We start from the raw sequence: 20,704 nt of genomic DNA, 5'->3' as shown, positions 1-20,704 counted from the left end.
CTCCAAATTCCATTTTGAAATCTGCTACGTGCCAGGTCCAGAAAACATCAGAGCGGACGCTCTCTCTCGCAAACCTGAATATTTGGAGGGGGAGGGAGCGCCAGAAGAGAGACATATTATCCCAGAGGACCACTGGGTGTGTGGTGCGGCCTGGGTGGGGCAAAGAGAACTGGTAGAGGGGACGGTCAATGATGAGTACGCCCAGGATAAGCTCAGAGGTTTAAGGAGAGAGGGAGAAGACCCCGGAGGTTTTGAAGAAAGAAACGGGGCATTGTATTACAAAGGGGCACTATATATACCCGAAGGGGAATTGAGGGGGAGAGTACTCAAACAGTTGCACGACAATCCCACAGCGGGGCATTTTGGGCAACACAAGACCATGTGGTTGGTGACCAGGGAGTTTTGGTGGCCCAAGGTGAGGGAGGATGTACGGGAGTATGTGAGAAGGTGTGACCAATGCCAGAGAGCCAAAGGAGAAAGGCGGGCACCAGCGGGTTTATTAGAACCGTTACCCACACCAGAAAGACCGTGGGAGGCGGTGTCGATAGATTTTATGACTGATCTGCCCAAATCCCAGGGGAAAACCGCCATACTAGTCGTAGTAGACCAGTTAACTAAGATGGGTCACTTTGTAGCTTGCTCACATGCAGTCACGGCGGAAGAGACAGCGAAATTGTTTGTAGAACATATTTTTAGGCTGCATGGCGCCCCCTTGAGGCTGGTGTCCGACAGAGGGAAACAGTTCACGTCCAGATTCTGGAGGAAGCTTATGAGCTTGTTGCACGTAGAGGTCAACTTTTCGACTGCCAGGCACCCTGAGACCAATGGGCAGGCGGAGAGGGCAAACGGTATCCTTCAACAATACCTGAGGTGCTATGTCAATGACAGAGAAAACGATTGGGTCGAAAAGTTGGCACTAGCGGAATTTGCTTACAATAATGCAGAGAATGTGTCCACCGGGATGAGCCCATTTTTGGCTAATTATGGGTGCCACCCCAGGGCGTTTCCAGGGGAAGGAGGAGAGAGATGGAGTGTTCCGGCCGCTGAACTTTTTGTAGAAGAAATGGAAGCGATCCATTGTCAACTCCAACACCACTTAGAAAGGGCCAAAGAAGAATATAAGAGGCAGGCAGACAAGAGCAGAAGGGAAGGTGAAACAATTAGGGTGGGGAGTCGGGTCTGGCTATCAACCCAAGGGTTGCCGTACAAGGGGGGTTGCAAGAAATTGAGACCCAAAAGATTGGGACCATTTGAGGTCATCCAACAGATCAACCCAGTGGCTTTCAGACTCCGGTTACCGAACCACATGAAACTGCACCCAGTATTCCACAGGTCATTACTGTCACCATACCGGGGGGAAGGTGAAGGGGTATCCACACGGGGGCCAGCCATAGAAGAAAGGGAAAGCCGCAACTATGTGGCGGAAATCATCGACTCCAGGTGGAAGGGGAATCAGGTGGAGTATTTGGTCGCGTGGGAAGGGGAACCAGAGTCAGAAAACACCTGGGTGAAGGCAGAGGAGGTCCATGACGAGGTCTTGATCGAAACGTTCCACCAAAGGTTCCCCAGGAAACCTCAGCCAGTAGCGAGGTTCCGAAGGGAGTACTTTGGCACCACCGACGATGAGGAGGAACTGGAGGGATTCAGGGAATCGGAGTTGGAAGGAGGTACCGACTCCGAGGAGGAGGAGTACTTGGAAACCGGGAACAGCAAAAGGTGGAGGGAAGTGTTCGAAACTTCGGAAGATGAGGGAGGTTCCTTCAGGGGTTTTGCTCCCTCGCCTCCCGCAGAGGAGGGGAGGGAAGGGGGTGAAGGGGGCCCTGGAGGGGAGGTGGATGTCAGGGAACTGTCATCTGAGACGAAGGAGGTGAAAGGGCTCATGGAGGGTGAGAGAGACCACTCAGCGGAGGAGGGGACCAGCAGGGGGAGAAGTGGAGTTCCAAGGGAAAGTGAGTCGGAGGGAGAGCTCAGAGATACTTCTAGCGAGAACAGTGGGGGGGGTTTCAGGACCTCCCCTAGGAACACCCACTCCTCGGCGGAAACTGTCACGCCGAGAGTCCAGAAGACGTGTTTCCGTTAAGGAGCTTTTATGCTGGAAGAAGTTCCGTAAACGCCCACTGTCCGATTCAACGAGCGATTGATGGAGCCATGCTTAAGGAGCTCCATCACAGACAGAGGTTTGGGAACTTAGCCAAACTCTGAGGGATCAGGATTTTACGCACAAGCAGCTCATCATCCCATCTCAGTGGTGGACTGAACTTAAGATTGGAAAATAATCAGAACTTGGGACGAAATCAGAATCGGCAGATTTGCAAATCCCTCCTTTCAGACTGCATGTGTTGTGTCACTTGCTAAGTGAAGTTTTCGATGTAATAAGCCAACCTCTGCTGGCATATAGAACAAAAAGCAGCAATCTGTGTACTTTAGGAACTCCTCTTGTACTTTACAAGACGTCTGGCCTATAAAGTCCCACGCTTGGCCATTAATGATGTGTTAAAATATTTATATTAGCAAGGTCTAAACTTTAAAAGGTTTTTGCCTACCAAGATTAAGCCTATTGTCTAACAGCCAGAGCACATGTCGAAAACATAATACGGAGACCCAAAGGGAACGGCCTCCGTGCAGTGAATTAGCCCTGCTATGTTCATCATATGGTACCTGACACACAGCGTTTTCCAGGACAGCATCAACTAACTGGTTGCGATAGTGTAGAAATGTTGACATAATATGTTCTAGAAGCTATGGCCCCAGGGATGGTGAGTTATCACGTCACCCGCTGTCTCTGCACTGCAACCAACTAACTTATACTCAGAGCACAACCATTGGAATTAATGGACCTAAGTTAGCCATGCCTATTTGTTTTAGTAGGTCTACTCTCTGAGAAAAACTAGTGCTAGCTATAGCTCTCTTTGTGATTTCTCTAAGCCGCACTCCAATTCTAATTCCTGGTTCTCCCCCGTGCCTTCACAATAAATAATTCCTTTGTAGTTTTGTACCCCTTTGCCTTACCTCACATTTCAAAATTTGGCCTATAAAATCCTGTCCAATTTCAGCATTTCAGAAGCTTTCATTCCTGATTTTACTGGCTCCTCTTACACAAGAGATGTTTTACATTGAATTCCAGATGTATAAAAGATGTAAAATATTTCTAAATTATTCACATGGCATTTAAATATGAATCTGCTACCACTGCAAAATTATGAGAAATAGAGGAGCTTGTATTAAAGAACCATCACCTCCATTTCGCCTTTTTTCCTCTTTTTATTTGAAAGGAAAATCATTTTGCATTTGATTGCGTTAAGTGACTATGGAGAAAGGGCAAACAGAGAAAACTTTACGAACCAAAGGCCATTGAACTCACATCCCAAGCATTGCTACCAAACTAGGCCTGCGTAGTCCATCAACCTGCATCTTCTACAATAGCTGATGAACTTTGCCACCAACACATGGTAATGCTTTGTGCTGGTGAAAACGCCACTTGGGAAAACCACTTACTGGCTCCGCTGATGGACCTGTCCAACAGTAAAAGCCTTTTGGGAACAAGTGGTCATAGAGATTAATGTCATCGCAGAAGACAGAGTGGCACTAGATCCTAGGTTATGCTTATTCTCTGTATTTGATAGGAGAAAATGCTGGTACTGTTTGCAGACCTTTAATTATTTATTTGATGGTAGCAGCACGCCTAGATATTTCACAGGGATGGAAAACTGTTCCATCAATTACTTTAGATAAACTGGCATACACAAGCTTTATTTATAGCAACTTCTGAGAAACTTACTATTTGTGCATGTTAAGGAGGGCGAGGAGAACTACTTAGCAGAGTGGTGGAATTTTATGTTGCATATGAATAATCAACCTTTCTGCTTTCTTATACCTTCCAAATACAAAATTATTCGGAGAAATTAGTAACGTCTGTGCATTTTTATATAATTATATACTTAATTTGATTTTGGCTATTGTTCATTCTGATCTTATATTTTCCTCATGTGTATTCAGAGAGTACGTGTTTGTATTTAGCTTTGTCATAAATTTTAAGTAAGAAAAAGCACTAGAACTTGTGGATAACCAGTGAAGCTGAATGTTTGAAAATTCAATACGGTTGACTTGCAGCTTAAGTGCATTTAACTTTAGTGAATTCAGCTTTACACAACTGGCTGAAAAAAAGTTAAAATGAAAAAGGATCAGTCATTGGGGGGGGGGTTAGTTAGCAATCCCCCCCCCATTGCACTCACCTGGGAAGAGTATTTGTAGGTGCACAAGAAGAGTGTGCAGAGGCCCTGGGAAAGTGTGTTTTGACTATATGGGGATTTTGGCTTTATGCACTGTCCCCAGAACATAACCCCTGTGTAAGCTGTACAGACAGAAGAAGTGCTTCTTCATGCAGCACATAAACTACAGAACTCACTCCCAAAGGAGGCAGTGATGGCTGCCAACAGAGAAGGTTTTAAAGAGTAGATGAATTCGTGGAGAATAAGGTTGTCAATGGCCATTAGCCATGATGGCTAGGCTCTACCTTCATGGTCAGAGGCTGTAATGCTTCTGAATAGCAGGTCCTGGATGTTAGAATTCCTGCTCTGTGATTGCAGTCATGGGATTGTTGTCTATCACATGATGGTGTATGTTTTCATTCCACAGAGTGGGAAGTGATGGAGACAGGACATTTGTGTTACTGTGTTCCGTGAAGTGGGACTATTGTCCTTTGCTCTTTCTCTTTGCTGTCTGATGCCATGTTGCAGTGCTCTGTGTGTGTTTATATGTAAATAAACGTAGATTAGCCAAAATGCTGAGTTGCTGTGGTCTGTTACGCAAGCTGTGAAGACGCTGCAGATCAGTCGCTGTTATGTTCGGGCAAAAGAAAGCTTTTGAAGCTCCTGAATGATTGACCAGAGGCAGGGAACATTCCAGTTGGGCATGTGTCTCTGCCACGGTCCTACTCAAGAGCAGGACAAGCTCCTGACACTGGAAGCCATAGGAGGGGATGGTGCCTTGTGCTCAGGTCCTGCTTGCACATTTCCCATGGGCATCTGGTTGGCCACTGTTAGAAAAGCACTAATACAATTTCATGGAATACCAATGGAATACCAACCTGGATTCTCAAGATCTCTCACAGAGAAAGAGGTGGAGCTAACCATACATAATCTGTGAGTTGTGGGTATAGGTCAGGAGCTGGACTCACTCTTCCAACAGCCCTCCACATATCAAACTCTGTCCTTCTTTGAAAAGCATTGGAAGCAGCACAATCTGTTTGTGCTGGATGCCACGGGTAAACAGCCTCAGATGGAACTTGTGATTGCCTAGACACAGGAGCTAAGGGAGCAAAATAATACTTGGTGGAGCAAAAATGTTAAGAGCCCTGCAGGATTAGACCAAATCTCAGGCTGGTGTTATCTGATCCGTACATCTTTGGTTTCAGCTTCCTACCAGCGGCTCAAGTTAGTAAGTGACTGGGAAGTCTGAACTGTTTGGAAGCTTGACAACAGCTCTAGGGAGAGCCTTATGCTCCACCCTGGGGTTTGTTAGTGAAGGGATGCATTTGCACCAAGGAATATTAATAGGACAAAAACAAGTGGTTGGAAACTTTTGGATAGGTATGTTTAGTGCTACATGAAATCCTATACCTTGTGATGTTCAATGTGATGCGTCTTTGAAATTAGCAATGGAGGGGAGTCTGTTTAAGGGCAGCAGTGAGAATGACTAAAGCCATCAGATTAGGTACAACGGTCACTAGAAGTTCTCTCTTTGTGTATGTACAGTGGTACCTCGGATTAAGAACTTAATTCATTCTGGAGGTCCGTTCTTAACCTGAGGTACCACTTTAGCTAATGGGGCCTCCCGCTGCGCTGCTGGAACATGATTTCTGTTCTCATCCTGAAGCAAAGTTCTTAACCCGAGGTACTATTTCTGGGTTAGCAGAGTCTGTAACCTGAAGCGTATGTAACCTGAAGCAACTGTAACCCGAGGTACCACTGTACATACACACATATAAGCATGACCTCATCTTCTGTCCAACAGACCACAGCATGGTATACAATATCAATCATAAAATGCATCACATAAAACACAAGATAAAATGAAGAATGTTAAAATGTTGCGCTTATCATAGTGTTGTGAGCTTAAGGGGGGGGATGTAGGCTGTATGCCAAGACCAGGGGTCAGCAAACTTTTTCAGCAGGGGGCCAGTCCCCTGTCCCTCAGACCTTGTGGGGGGCTGGACTAAATTTTTTTGGGGGGAATGAACGAATTCCTATGCCCCACAAATAACCCAGAGATGCATTTTAAATAAAAGGATGCATTCTACTCATGCAAAAACATGCTGATTCCTGGACCGTTCACAGGCCTGATTTAGAAGGCAATTGGGCTGGATCCGGCCCTCCGGGCCTTAGTTTGCCTACCCATGGCCAAGACACTTCTAGCCCCTGGATCCAGCAAGTGTTAAAATATTAGTCTGATGAGGTGATCGCCGGAGTGATGGGCCATTAAGGGGAACAAAGGAAAGGGGCTCAGTGTGAGACGGCAAATGGCCAACTCGTGATAGTTAGAAAGAAAAACACAAAGTTGAGAGCAGAGCAAGCTAGAGAGAAGGTCAGAACCATGCCTGCTGTCTGTTTGAATCCAAGGCTGTAGCTACAAGAGGAACAAGACCCTTTTGGGGGTGTTAATGCCGTGAACCCCTCCATCATAGGCTCAGGTAGTATATATGTGTGTAAATAAACCATATTTCATAAAGACACCACAGTCTCTGCTGTGCCTCATTCCAAAAGGAAACACGAACCCTCGGTAATCAACCCCTGGAATCTCACACACCTTGGAAATTAGGGTGGCATGCGACAAAATTATAATATACAGCATCATCATAACAACACAGCATTCTGACATCCAACTTCATGACTCTCATTATGCTATACAAAAAATATTATATGGATTTGATTAGTTAAAACATTTCAACTTCTGCCCTCTTCAGTAAAACAACCGGGGTTTCGAATGAAAGCCATGGGACAAGACGACAGTGGTGGGTTCCCCTAAGTCCCTCTACACACAGAAATGTGTAGCAATGTTGCCTAGTGCCACCCACTGCTGCTTCTATGCTTCCCTGAAAACGTTGACAGCTATGGGAGGAACTGCTTCTGCAGTCTCTGATATCTTGCTGGGTACTTCCTTTCGGCAAGAATGTGAATGCATTTTAGATTTTGTTTTAATTTTTTCCACACTATTTTTTTTATTTATTTTGCCTGAATTATCCTTTGTATTATTCCTTGTGAGGTGCTTTGGGGGTCTTTTTGGCTAAAAGGCAGTGAAGAAATGAACTTTTGACATAACATATAGAAGTAGAATGGCTTTCAATATCCAAAGGGTGTGCAAATGTCAAAGGAGTCTGGTTATGGCAACAGCCCAGATGACAGTGGTGGGTGACTGCATGGCCCCCAGAAACCCCCCCCCCCCCGGTTTGTTCAACATGTGTGAAACCCCCTCTAGTTTTATGAGCACCCAGGATGGAATGATGGATGAGCACCCAGGATGGAATGATTCTAAGGAACATGGCATGTGCAAAAAGAGAGCTCTTTTCTTAAAAATAAGAATATTTTCTTAAAAATAAGAAGCTAGGTTTTGTTTTGTTTTGTTTTTAAGAGTTTTGTCTTCCACATTAAATCCCTGTGCTTTTAGGTCTTGGATCTATAGGCCAAAATTAGCAGGAGTCCTCTCTGCTCTTTTTCAAACATCTTCTAAAAACTGTATTTTCACCTGAGATGCTTTGCTGTGCTTTTTAGGTTGTATACTGCCTTGTGATGTTTTATATTAAAGTGCAGTTGATAAATATTTAAACAGATTGATAGATCCAGAAGTTTTCCTTTCTAATAATATTGTATATAACAGATTTATAGACAACCCTTCAAAGATTCCAGGGCATCTTAGGAGAGAGAGGAATCCAACAATTCAATGGAAAAAGCACCCGAAAGCAGCAGAAAAGCTCAATTTTGAAAAGTTATAAAAGGCCTGGGGGAAATTAAAGGCCTTTGCTTAGCACCAAAATTAAGAGAATGAAGGTGTCATTCCAAATACAAACATTTTTGCAATGTACTTTCTGCAAATGTAATGGATTTTTGTAAGTTACATTTACTAATATTATGCTTTTTGTAAAATTCCCTTTATGAGGGTTTTTTTTACAATTAAGTGCTGTATAAATTTAATGGAATAAAAACAAATAAATAGCATATGCATTTCTATGTACACTTTACGCTGGTATATATATTTGCACACAAAATTCGGCTGGAAAACTTCATCGCAAAATTCAGAGAAGGGTGAATTTCCATGAATGGCTGTATTTCAAATTGTGTATTTTTTTGGAAAGTGCAAATCAAGCAGCTCTGCCTTTAAATGCAAGCTGAATCAAAATTCTCTGCCATCCCTACTCAGAAATGGACTGGAAGTCAGTGCATCTCTTGAAGCAGAGTTAAATGTGTTCCTGGGTAGCTCAGTCAGTTAGCGTGTGGTGCTAATAATGCCAAGGTTGGAGGTTCAATACCCATAAGGGAAAGTTGCACATTCCTGCATTGCATGGGGTTGGACTAGATGATCCTCGTGGGACCCTTCCAACTCATGACTTTATGATTCCACAACGCCCAGTCCCAGCTGGCGTTCCAGCAGCTGCATTCTGTATAATCTCTGTTGTAGAATGGCTAACCTGTGGCCGTCCAGATGCTGCTACAACTACAACTCCCATCATCCCTGGCCATTGGTCATGTTGTTGAGAGTTGATGGGAGCTGATCTATTGGGGTGAAAACAGGAGCCAAGCATGAACATGTCATTGCTCCCGAATTGTTCTCATCCATTTCTGTTCTGTTCAGCTCAGTGTTTCTCTAGGCACAATCTGGGAATGGAAACCCAATACAAGCTAGATGAGGCAAGAAGAGTGAAACATAAAATCCTGATAAATCAGAGCACAGCTTGATGCTCGCTAATTACCCAGTAATACTATTTATATGCTGCTGGCACTCTTAGAAATGAAGCTCCTACTAAGGGAGGTCCACATCAATATTAATGCCATCACTCTCATGTTAATACCCTGAATCGCAAAGAGACAAAGACGCACGTTCAGGCAAAATGAGGAGGGAGGGGGGAAGGAAGCGGGGGAGAAAAGGAATACTTCCAAGTTCAGAGGATCTAAAAAAACAAAAAATACAAAAGCCAGGGAGATAGAGAGAAGAAAGAAATTCATGCAAAAAAGAAAGGACAAAGCAAGGTGTGTAACAAACAATCGTAATTAACCCTATCCACCCAAGCAGCTTTTGGGGAATGTATTTATTAATAAAGATATTTATATACCACTGTTCATATAAAAAATCAGAGCAGCTCACAACAATGATACAGTCGTACCTCAGAAGTCGAACGGAATCCGTTCCAGAAGTCCATTCGACTTCCAAAACGTTCGGAAACCAAAGTGCGGCTTCTGATTGGCTGCAGGAAGTTCCTGCAGCCAATCGGAAGCTGCAGAAGCCCCGTCGGACGTTCGGCTTCCAAAATAATGTTCAGAAACCAGAACACTAACTTCCAGTTTTTGATCGTTCGACTCCCAAGGCGTCCGGGAGCCAAGGTACGACTGTACATAAAACCATACAGTAAATAAAAAATCAGAGACCAGCTAACAGTGTACTATAGTGGTTAGAGTGTCAGACTAGGGCCTGGGAGAACAGGGTTCAAATCCCCAGTCAGTTGTGAAGCTCAGTTGGTGAGCTCCTTGCAGAAATTGGGGGGGGGGGATAAATGATATCAATCTATCAGTCACAGAAGGGTCTTAATTGCCAGTGTGAGTTTTGCCAACCTGGGTGACAACCAACAGCACACTTGCTGATGTGGTCAGGAAAGGGGTGGAAGGGTTCAGGCCATCCCTATGATACCATGGACCAAAGCTGTTCAGGACTTTGTAAATTAACACAAGGGTTTTGAACCTGGCTCAGTAGCAGATGATGCAGCCAATACAGATGTTTCACCAAAGTCTCCTGTCTCATAATTTAACCTATTGGCTTGGGCTCTGCTCTCTGGAGCAACAGAAAGCAAATTTGCTGCGCTATCTATGCCCTCCAAATATCTGAAGAGGGCTGGTATTGTTAGAATTCCTGCTCCGTGATTGCAGTCATGGGATTGTTGTCTATCACATGACGGTGTATGTTTTGACTCCACAGAGTGGGAAGTGACGGAAACAGGATGTTTGTGTTACTGTGTTCTGTGAAGTGGGACTGTTGTCCTTTGTTCTTTCTCTTTGCTGTATGATGCTAGAGAGAGAGGGAGCCATGTTGCAGTGAACCGTGGATGTTTGTATGTAAATAAATGTAGATTAGCCAAAATGCTGAGTTGCTGAGGTCTGTCATGCAAACTGCGAACACTCTGCGGATCCCTAAGTGTGCCGGTGTCTGTTGGCATCGGTCGCTGTGATGTTCGGGCTGAAGAAAGCTTTTGAAGCTCCCAAACGATTGACCAGGAGGGAGAGAACATGCCAGTAGGGCATGTGTCTCTGCCAGGGTCCTACTTGAGTGTAGGATGAGCTCCTGACAGTTATATTGCCTCTTAATGATCTCTCCTCCAGTGGAAGATACCCAACGCCTTCTTAGAAGACAGTCTTTCCTGTTTGAGAAACTGGGTTTGGGGCCTGTGCGTTTGGGATGCCTCTTCTCAGAATACGCTTGCTACACCCCACATATGCCCCAGAAGGGAAATACAACTTCAGCTTCAGACCTACTATTTTATACATAATCCCACTGATGCAAATTTAATCATTTGATTTATTGATCCACTAAAATTTAAACCACCAGTCAACTAAGTTTACTTGTAAAGGTAAAGGTAAAGGTACCCCTGCCCGTACGGGCCAGTCGTGACCGACTCTGGGGTTGCGCACCCATCTCGCTTAAGAGGCCGGGGGCCAGCGCTGTCCGAGGACACTTCCGGGTCATGTGGCCAGCGTGACGAAGCTGCTCTGGCGAGCCTGCACCAGCGCAGCACACGGAAACACCGTTTACCTTCCCGCTATAAGTGGTACCTATTTATCTACTCGCACTTAAGGGTGCTTTCGAACTGCTAGGTGGGCAGGAGCTGGGACCGAATGACGGAAGCTCACCCCGCCGCGGGGATTCAAACCGCCGACCATGCAATCGGCAAGTCCTAGGCGCTGAGGTTTTACTCACAGCGCCACCCGCGACCCAAAGTTTACTTGTAATGCCCCATATATTGTGTGCAGTGTTGCTAAGCTACAGGAGCAATGTGGGGAAGGGAGGTTGAGGTTGGGATAGGGAAGGATCGACTTTCCCTCCCTACATGTTGTGATCTTGATACCACCACCCCTTGCTGCAGTTGCTATTAATCTAAGGAAAAGAAAGACATGTAGCCTCGTGGATTAAGCGCAATGTACAGTTTGACCCTAAGGTTTCTTTAATCTGGTGGCAGCCCTGTTTCATTCTTCTTGATTCTCTCTTTTCTGTTTGCTGCCTCTCTTCCTGTTTTATTTTGATGAGTTATTTTCTGAACTTGCAAGATATCCCCCTCCCTCTCTTTGCTTTCCATGAAATGCAATGGAACTCCTGCTAGCTCAAGTGTTTTTTGTATGAGGTCTCCTGTTGTCACTAGAAATGATAAGCATTTTTGCTCTCTCCCTGATTTTTCCTGCATCATCAACAACTATTTGTTCCAAGTATGCTAAATATTCTGATTAAATGTCAGGTTTTAGGGTTAAAGTTACTTTTGTAGCTAAACATGGGGGGGGAGACGGCAATTCAGCCCCAAAAGAGGGGGGCAGTATCACTTCCCACCCCCGGCCAAAACATTAAACTCACAAAGTACTGGAAAAATGGTATAATTTATAAAAAGTACTTGCAATTGTCTACTGGTTATGCCCAATGCATTTGAGAACAGCACTCTATTTTTGTTCAGGAGACAAGAAGTGACTGCTGTTTCTCTTGATGACTCGGATTAAAAGACTCGGGTGCAGACTGTTCTGGTGGATGCGCTTGCAGGGAGAAATACAGCTTGTGAATCAAGCTCATCCCAGAGACAGGGAGAACTTCCACAATTCCATCTGTGTGTTTTCAACTACAGGCAGTCATGGGAACAACTGCTGTGAAGCAGCAGCTGTTTCCTAGGGGGTCTTGGTTCACACACTAAGGTTTTCCATACTACTACTACTACTAATAATAATAATAATAATAATTATTATTATTATTATTTATTTATATCCCGCCCATCTGGCTGGATTTCCCCAGCCACTCTGGGCGGCTTCCAACAAAATATTAAAATACAATAGTAAATTAAACATTAAAAGCTTCCCGAAACAGGGCTACCTTCAGATGTCTTCTAAAGTCTGGCAGCTGTTTTTCTCTTTGACATCTGGTGGGAGGGCGTTCCACAGGGCGGGTGCCACTACCAAGAAGGCCCTCTGCCTGGTTCCCTGTAACTTGGCTTCTCATAGCGAGGGAACTGCCAGAAGGCCCTCGGCGCTGGACCTCAGTGTCCGGGCAGAACGATGGGGGTGGAGACGCTCCTTTAGGTATACTGGACCGAGGCTGTTTAGGGCTTTAAAGGTCAGCACCAACACTTTGAATTGTGCTCAGAAACGTACGGACATCTGTGCATTGTGCAAACTGGCCCACAACTCAAAACTTGGGGAATACCAAAAGTTGCCAAGACAAAAAGGAAATTCTCGATTGGTTTGCACAGTACACGATCCATAATCTTCTGTATCAGGACAAGGCAAATGGGATGTCTCTGGCCCCGGTTAGCTATCTCAGCTATGCAACGGTCCATTTTTCAACCTGTCACCACTCTGTGCCTGAAGCGGATGGGAACAGAGATGAGGAGAGGAAAAGTTCTTTAACTCCACACAGTTTAAGAGCTTCTCTTCCCCCTCTGAGGCAAAGCTGCATTCCTGCTCTTTTAGGTGAATTACATTCCCCAAACAAGCTTTGAAACCAATTCAAGCACAAACAGGAACTTCTTTGCAACTGGATTTTCTGACGTAGCAGCCCGTGTGGTATCACTTCAACCCCCCTGCCACCCCCTCCTGCAAGAACATCATAGTTGTGTCAGACAAATGCAATTTGGATGGTCAACGTGGGGTTAAAGGCTCGAACGACATACAGCCTCTAAAAGTTTTGGGTTTTTTTCTGCTTCTGCATTAACAAGAAGCTTTCCTCCATGTCCTGTTTACTCGACAGCAGAGATTACAAGATGGAAACACAGCCTGACCCATCGCTAAAGTGGTTTTAAGAGCCAAAATAATGTAAACAGGCAGAATACCAGGCTGCTCTGTGCAAGCAAGAAGTTCTCTCTCAATCGACAGATATTTTTGGTTCCAGCTGTTCTTACTAGTTACAATTTAGAGACACCCCACTTCAATTTGGGTGTGTGAGAATTAGGAAGAAATGGTCAACAAATCTTCAGGGCAGATTTTTTAAAAATACAGCAAGCAAATCAGCAAGTGTGTAGGAAAGCCGCTGTCAGATTCTTCCATCGTGCACCCAGATTGTGGATCCACCATCAGAAGCGCTTGAGGAATTCTATCTTTGCAAATCTGAATATGAACAGCTCTGATCCATATCTTCCAGGGATTTCACATTTTTCTGAACATTATATAAAGGTAAAGGGACCCCTGACCATTAGGTCCAGTTGTGGCCGACTCTGGGGTTGCGGCGCTCATCTCGCTTTATTGGTCGAGGGAGCCAGCGTACAGCTTCCGGGTCATGTGGCCAGCATGACTAAGCTGCTTCTGGTGAACCAGAGCAGCGCACGGAAACGCCGTTTACCTTCCCGCCGGAGGTAAACTTCTTGCACTTTGACGTGCTTTTGAACTGCTAGGTTGGCAGGAGCAGGGACTGAGCAACGGGAGCTCACTCCGTCGCGGGGATTCGAGCCACCAACCTTCTGATCGGCAAGTCCTAGGCTCTGTGGTTTAACCCACAGCGCCACCAGCGTCCCTTATATTATATAGAACTTACCAACTCAATAAGCACATCAAAATGCATTTATAAATACAAATTTTGAGAAAAAATACATCTAGAAAAGTGCATTTTTGGAGAAAATATGTTTAAAATGCATATTTAAAGATTTATGCACTTTTTTATTGCTTTCTAAATTGGAGATTGAAATGGAAATGGGATGGAATGAACTTCTAAGAGAAGACATGTAAAAGTGACACGGACTGGAAACAGAGTGACTCATTCATCCCTTGGTAAGTTTCCTGTGGTGTTCTGAATACGGATGGGGAGAAATTCGATTCAGTTCACAGTTACAGGCAAACCTAACCGAATTCACACTCTCTGAAACAATATGTGGACTTCCACACAGCCATCCTCGTCATCTTGCAATGCAGTTCTCCAGCCAAAAATGTATTATATAAAACGGAATTGCTTTGCAAAATTCCCACTAAAATGTTGCTGAATTTTCACAATGACTTTTTTAAAAAAAAGAAATAAAAATAATCATCATAATTGCAAACTGATGTGGGAAGGTGGGAAAATGTATCTCAAATACTACCTCCTTCCCTACAAACCTTCTAGGGTGCTAAGCAAAGGTGGCCCCTCTTGGACATTTATCCAAACTGACAGGTTGGTTAAATGCTAGACATTTAATCAGTTCAACCATCTTTAACTGATTGATAGCCTTCTATCAATCCAAGTCCATAAAACCAAACCTATTAGTACAGGGTCACATGACCATCTGAGGCCATTGCATCAGTATTTTTTTCTAGTATGCATGCTTGTGGAGTTTGCCTCCTAGGTGGGTCAAAAGGAAAGGGTTAAATGAGTGTGAAGTGATTGGCCAGTGGGAACCCAAGGGGAGGAGTTAGAGTTACAGTTGGTGTTGTTGGAAAGTCAGTTGGGAGTTTGGAGGTGGAGAAGGAAGAGGGAGGATAAGTCTGTGGGTTGGTCGAGTTGTGTTGTGAGAGAGTGAGAGGAACTGTTAGGTGGAGTCAGATAGATAGTTGGGATAATCAGTTTGAAGTTGTTAGGAACGTATAGGTCAGTAAAGAAACTAAGATTAAGACACTGACAAGAAAAATTAACTGAAACCATAAACTTGTTCATGCTTATAAAATAAACTTGATTATTTGTTAATGTTAACAACTGTCTGGACTGCGTGTGTACCTGAGAGAAACGGGTTGGTGGCAGTGAGGAGGCAATCACAGTGGTGGCACAGGGATCAATAGACCATCAAACGTCCGGGGACCCTGTGTGATGGCCACAGTGCTGCTCTGACATAGGCTGAGTCAGTCATCTATGAGTTCCCCAGCAAGCCGAGATCCGATCGTCTAGTCCTGCACCATCACAGTTGTAGGCTTTCAGACCTTTGTGGAAGGTCTGTCTCTGCTCAGCTCAGTATATGGCAAATATCTTTAGTCCCATACGTCCTGCCCACAATGTCACAGGTGGTGGAAGTCAATGCAAGTTGACTAATAATGGAAGCTGCCTTAGGGTCAATGGGCTGGATTAGAGGAGCCATCAAAACTGTTTCACCTGCCTATTTTTCACAAGATCCATTTGCCCTTGATCCAAAGAGAGCCTAGATTCTCTATGTAGCTTGTAATAAATATGTTTTCATATGAGGAAGCATCTCACAGCACCATTTCTCCAGCTTATGGGAGCAAGGATAGAAATACACAGTTTTGTGAACCACCCTAAGAACTCCAGGTATATGGGGGTATATAAATTCAAGAAATAATAATAATAGTCATTTTTTTCACATCAACTCTTCTACTGTTCACTGGAGACTGGAGTGGCAGTGATTTTTTAAAAATAGTAGTAGTAGTACTGTAGTAATAGTAGTAGCAGTAATAATAATAATAATAATAATAATAATAATAATAATAATAATAATAATAATAATATTCCCCTGCTAGCTTTGGCTTCTGCTAGTTCAGGTGTAAGAAGTACCTTCTGGAAGAAGCTGAATGCATGTTATTTACTTATTAAATAAGCACCTATATTCTTCCCCTCCACCATAAGGTGTTCAAGTTGCCTCACCATGACAATTAGGAACAACAGACATAGGAATAATATAGTGAAATAAAACAATCAATTCTTTAAAACTCTACAATAAAATGAAAGCTTTCTTAAGCCATCAAGATGTATGGTGATATTATACTATACTATCCCTCTTCCCCCACCACTGTATTTATAGCATGTTTTAATTTTTGCATTTTAAAAAGGCTCCTGTCTGTCCTGAGTCTAACAGTAATTAAACACACACGCACACACAATTCAGCACATAATTTTACATTCTGTCTGCAGATTGTTCAAGCAGAGATTGTAACACCATAAAACTCGAAGAGGTATTCTCACAGTTTGAAAAATTGAAAGAGGACTTCACATCAGTCCCTTTATGTATATCTCCTGGTTCTTAATTAGGAGTATTCTTAACTGGGGTGCTAAAAACGGCTAAGTTGTTAGCCCAGCTACAAATGGTAAGAGCAGGGTCTTTCTGAGTTATTAGTTCAATAAAATTGGTTAATGATGGTACTATTACATTTAACTCCTCAGCACATTAACAAAAAAATCTCAAGACAGTATTTAAAGTAGCACAAAAAGTCAAGATATTTACAAGTCACAGCCTAACCAGAAAGTAGCAGGGAGTTTTGCTCAGACAAAAGCATTGCGAGGTGGGGAGAAGTCAGGGTGGTGTAAAGGAGCTCAATAATGTGAACCTGTGCGAATTTGGGTCCATGGTACCCGAAGGACCACCTGAGCCATTATATCCCAGCTCAATCGCTGAAATCATCTGTAGAAGCACCATTGTCCCTAGTGGTACAGAGGCCTGACTGGACACAGCTAGAAGCCAAGCTTTGAGTGTTGCATGTCCCAATTTTTCAGCAGAGACACAGCAGCCATTCTTGCTTTTGGCTTTCTACTGTCTTTTGGAATAACTTTAGACGCCAGCAGGCTTTTTGCAGCTGTTTAATTATTATTATTATTTTAATGGCTATTTGCAGAATTTTGCATTTCGCTTTCAGGCCGAGGGAGCCGCCGGCATTTGTCCACAGACAGCTTTCCAGGTGATGTGGCCAGCATGACTAAACCGCTTCTGGTGCAACGGAAACCAGAGCGCATGGAAACACCATTTACCTTTCAGCCTCAGCGGTACCTGTTTATCTACTCGCACTGGCGTGCTTTCAAACTGCTAGGTTGGCAGGAGCTGGGACAGAGCAGCAGGAGCTCACCCTGTCACAGAGATTTGAACCGGTGAACTTCTGATTGGCAAGCCCAAGAGGTTTAGACCACAGCGCACCCGCATCCCTGGTTGTTGCCAATGCTAGTCCTACTCAGAGTAAATCCAGTGAAGTTAACGGACATGACTAACTTAGGTTCATTCATTTCAGTGGATCTACTTTGAGTAGAACTTAGTTGGTTATAACCCTATGTCCTGCTTTCTTGCCTAACAACATGTTATGTGTTATAGATACCATGACAAACCATGCTATAGCTAGGTCGCCTTTCCCTAAGCCAGACCCTACCTCAAGGAGAGGAATATTAAGCAGATGGTACTCCTTCTTCAGAAGGGACGTGGATGGTGCTGTGGGTTAAACCACAGAGCCTAGGACTTGCTGATCAGAAGATTGGCGGTTCGAATCCCCGCGACGGGGTGAGCTCCCATTGCTCAGTCCCAGCTCCTGCCAACCTAGCAGTTCGAAGTCACGTCAAAGTGCAAGTAGATAAATAGGTACCGCTCCGGCGGGAAGGTAAACGGTGTTTCCGTGCGCTGCTCTGGTTCGTCAGAAGCAGCTTAGACATGCTGGCTACATGACCCGGAAGCTGTACGCCGGCTCCCTCAGCCAATAAAGTGAGATGAGCGCCGCAACCCCAGGGTCGGCCATGACTGGACCTAATGGTCAGGGGTCCCTTTACCTTTACCTTACTGCTTCTTCAAGCAGGTATTCATTCATTCATTCATTCATGCATTGTACTCATAGCTTATCCTTCATCAATTGAACCACAGAAGGTTCCTATTCCTCCTCAACACTGAACACAATGAGCATCCCCCCGCCACACACACTTTTTACGACTTGTTTCATTGCCATCCCACCTCACGCCATCCCTATTCAATCTTTATGTCTACTTTCATTCAGAAAATGCTTGGAGGAGAAGGAGAGCTGTGCACATCACTCATGCTCTCCATGTCACCAGCGGCCCCACTTCCAGGAGATTCACGGTGAGTTCGGCTAAGATCAGAGAGCAGTCAGGGGACACAGACAGCCGGAATCCTTGCTTTTAGCATTATACAGAAAAATAATCATAAATTTAGTGGGTATCTACCTACCATAGGTTTTTCATGAACGCAACTCCTTTTGGGGAAATGAGTGGTATAATTGATATAGTAAATATAATTGATTCATATAGCTCGGTATGCTAAGCTTGGGAAAGTTCGTCTGAACAGAATAACTACTGAATGCTTTCTTGAATCAATTGAAAATCCATACCTAGAGAGTACTTTTTAATGGGTTCTTCTCCAGCTGGCAAGAGGTAGCATGTGTGGTCCCTCAGCACTCTGTTGTGGTCCAGATGCTGTTCAACGTGTTCAGTGATGAAAATGTAGAGAGAAGTCCCATGAAGTTTGAAAAGTTTGACAATGCTGGTTCGGACGGAGGACAGTTGGACTGGCAATGATTAGAACTCAAGCCAAGCTTCATCAGTGGGCAAACTGATCTGAAAAACATCAAGATAGCAATTAAAGGTTTACAATGGAGATGGAGAAGAAGAAGAAGAAGAAGAAGAAGAAGAAGAAGAAGAAGAAGAAGAAGAAGAAGAAGAAGAAGAAGAACAACTAAATAAATATAGTGGAGGAAATAATAGTTCAAATATATTCCTACGGCAATGATTAGTGAATGTAAATTTGACCATTTGAAGGCTTTATTTCTGATTCTTATAGAAATGTTGTATTATCTCACTACATACCCACAGAGCCTATGAGCTGCCCCCTTGGCAGGCCCATGCAGAGCTTACCTGAGTCCCAAGACGGGGCTCTTGTTAGCCAGTTTAGCCTTCCAAAGTCTTGGACAAGTGTACCTGGTTGCTCACCCCCCTGTATGGGCTGGCTCCTTGGCCATGTGGTGGTGAGGTCGTTTACTTTTCTCTCTCTTAAGAAGTACACAGCGCTGTAGGAGGAAGTTGGAAAACAGATATTGTCTTTCACTTCTTCTTTCAGCTCTATGTGCTTTTCAAGGCTCAGATTAATTCTACTGGATCAAACTTTTACTCAAGTCCACTGGGAAAGCGAAGTTTTCACTCTCTGTTGGGGGGCAGTTGAACTGGGGAACAGGTGAGAGAAGTGACCAGAGGTGGAGGTTTTGCTCAAAAATCTGAATGTGCCCATAGGCCTTGGCTATCCCTACTGACTCAGACTACTGATTCAGAAGAAGCCCCGAAGACATTATTATATTAAGATAATTATGGCCTTTCACATAATAAATGTCTTGGTGCTGAGCTTTAAAGTCCTAAACAGGCTCGGCCCAGTATACCTGGAGGAGCGTCTCCACCCCCATCATTTATCCCAGACACTGAGGTCCTCCTCTGAGGGCCTTCTGGCCATGGCTGTCAACGTTTTCCTTTTTTAAAGGGAAATTCCCTTATTCCGAATAGGATTCCTCGCAAGAAAATGGAAAAGTTGACAGCTATGCTTCTGGCAGTTCCCTCCCTGTGAGAAGCGAGGTTACAGGGAACCAAGCAGAGGGCCTTCTCGGTAGTGGTGCCTGCCCTGTGGAACGCCCTCCCTCAGATGTCAAGGAAATAAACATCTATTTGACTTTATAAGGCATCTGAAGACAGGGAGGTTTTTAATGTTTGAGGTTTTATTGTTTTTCAATATTTTATTGGAAGCCACCCAGAGTAGATGGGCAACATCATTATGTCTCAGGCAATAGCTTCTTCACTACAGCCTTTAAGTTTCATTCTCACGCACCCATAGCCTCCGACATTCTCTGATGGAAATTGGGACGTACTTAGGAAAAGCGGGACATTCCAGGGTCAAATCAAACTGGGACAGCTTCTGTAAATCCAGGACTGTCCCTGGAAAATAGGGACACTTGGAGGGTCTGCTGCCTCTTCCCATATTTTTCTCTCACACTGCATTTGGGTTGCATCCATACCCTACATTTAAAGCACTCTCGTAGAACTGCATGTAGCCAGGGCTTCCGGCACAGAATCACTGGAACTGTAGTTTGTGGAATACTCTTCCGGGGTTGCCTCACCTGGGACCTTCGTTGATTATCTTCAGGCGCCAGGCAAAAAACCCATTCCACTTCTCCCACGATTTCATTGGGGAGATGTTGTTTTTGTTTGTTACTACGTTATGCGTTAAGGGACGCAGGTGGCTCTGTGGGTTAAACCACAGAGCCTAGGGCTTGCCGATCAGAAGGTCACGGTTCGAATCCCCGTGACGGGGTGAGCTCCTGTTGCTCGGTCCCTGCTTTTCCCACCTAGCAGTTCGAAAGCACATCAAAGTGCAAATAGATAAATAGGTACCGCTCCAGCGGGAAGGTAAACGGCATTTCTGTGCGCTGCTCTGGTTCGCCAGAAGTGGCTTAGTCATGCTGGCCACATGACCCGGAAGCTGTACGCCGGCTCCCTTGGCCAATAAAGTGAGATGAGCGCTGCAACCCCAGAGTCGTCCACAACTGGACTTAACGGTCAGGGGTCCCTTTACCTTTACCTTTATGTTATGCATTTTTGTGAG

At 44.4% G+C, this 20,704-nt stretch overlaps 1 protein-coding gene across 7 annotated transcripts in view; it reads right to left on the bottom strand.

The window, feature by feature from the left end:
* PKNOX2 (PBX/knotted 1 homeobox 2) overlaps positions 1-20,704 on the bottom strand; it is a 432,656-nt gene that overhangs the window by 220,985 nt on the left and 190,967 nt on the right. For 6 of the 7 annotated variants that reach the window (XM_083588791.1, XM_083588792.1, XM_083588798.1 and 3 more), the window contains one exon: positions 18,453-18,678. The exons of the other annotated variant lie outside the window; for it this stretch is intronic. The gene's annotated coding sequence lies outside the window, so the exon portion shown is untranslated. The remainder of the gene's footprint in view (positions 1-18,452; positions 18,679-20,704) is intronic. 7 annotated transcript variants of the gene reach the window in all.

Source organism: Podarcis filfolensis, assembly GCF_964270895.1.
Source record: "Podarcis filfolensis genome assembly, chromosome: 15".
Taxonomy (NCBI): domain Eukaryota; kingdom Metazoa; phylum Chordata; class Lepidosauria; order Squamata; family Lacertidae; genus Podarcis; species Podarcis filfolensis.
Note: the sequence above shows the minus strand (reverse complement) of the source record. Positions and strands in the feature narration are given on the sequence as shown.